Source organism: Limulus polyphemus, unplaced genomic scaffold (assembly GCF_000517525.1).
Source record: "Limulus polyphemus unplaced genomic scaffold, Limulus_polyphemus-2.1.2 Scaffold1280, whole genome shotgun sequence".
In the NCBI taxonomy this organism is placed as follows: domain Eukaryota; kingdom Metazoa; phylum Arthropoda; class Merostomata; order Xiphosura; family Limulidae; genus Limulus; species Limulus polyphemus.
In genome coordinates, this window is record NW_013666890.1 from 253,927 (window position 1) to 255,360 (window position 1,434).

Sequence of the window (1,434 nt, forward strand, 5' to 3'; positions counted from 1 at the left end):
AAAACATTCCATGTAAAGTAACGTAACAAATTAACAATAACAAAATAGATAGATATTAACTATTTTACTTCTCTTGCCTGCTGCCATTTAGTTGATCAAACCTGAGAATTTGAAAAAGAACTGTAAAGTGTGAAGTACTTAAGTAAGACAATGTTAGTAACATAGATAATAAATTACCGACAAGACTGTCAAACTTTGTAACGAACAGTTGGTAAAACTTTTGTATCTAGATACGGATCGTATCGACTACAATGATGATATACGCACCCCTAATTACAACATTAAAAACACAGTTTTTACAGTATTGGGTTGTCACTAACAGATTTTTGACAGTGAAATTGTTAAAGGAAAAATACACAAACAACTTTACGTGAATTGTTAGATAAAAACTATACTAGTTTGGACCTATATTCTCCACTACACACATATAGCAAATCAAACGACCTAGAATGATAAACCTTTTTTTAAACTCCTTGTCATCTGACATAAATTTCGGCAATGAAAGTAAGATGTAGGTAAAAATTAATTACTTCAAACCATTTTACAAATGTTTTAACTCGCAGAGTAAAGCTGTGTTTGTTGACGTACAAACATATACCTTGGTAGCTCCAGATAGGACTAACATAAGCAAGAAAATTATAAGTTATATAAGATCTCATACGTACGTCCCACATGAAAGAACCAGCAATCATAAATGAATCGTGTTGTTGCATTTATCTGAGGGATCGTACATAACGTTCGTGACGTGATATTCTTGTTACAAGATGAAATTTTTGATAATATGGTCAGAATAATGTCATAAAATGTAGAAAAGTGCCTGTCGCAAATGTTTTGGCCAGTTTTGTACGTCATATTTTGAACTGAATAGACATCCTTCACTTTTGGGATTACGATCCATTTCAAATATCATAAACGGCATTCCACTTTTAACATTATTCATGTGAATCCGTTCTCTGTGGCCCGTTCTGCTTTATATATTTGCATATTGTTATTCTAGTGCCATAGTTTATTGGATTCCGCCTAGAAAAACGACTTTTTCTGAGAACATTGTTTGAAATGGTCTCCAATATAGTGCAAGGCTTAGCGCTAGATCAATCCTGCCTTCCCATGGCTGTATTTACAATCTTTGAAAGAGTTTCAAATGGTATTCAACATATTTAAAATAAGTTTACAGATATTTTTTATCTTAAATATCACCGTAGAACGACACTCGGACTATTTGATAGAGTGAAAATAACAAGTTTGTTAACAGGTTATCATACGACAGGATAATATAATTATATGTGAAGGGTTTTTCAAATAATAAAAGCTATTTCGAAACAACTTTACAATGCGGGTTCATTAGGTATGGTATTTAATATTGTTACGTCTCTGGTCGTTAGTTAATTTTCGTAAAAATTCTTTCCGAAGTAACTTTACCGATACAAGTCATTT

General features: G+C 32.1%; 1 long non-coding RNA gene across 1 annotated transcript in view; it reads right to left on the bottom strand.

Annotated features, from left to right (window-relative positions):
- Window positions 1–1,434, bottom strand: part of LOC111086638 — a 14,287-nt gene that overhangs the window by 12,028 nt on the left and 825 nt on the right. The window lies entirely within an intron of this gene.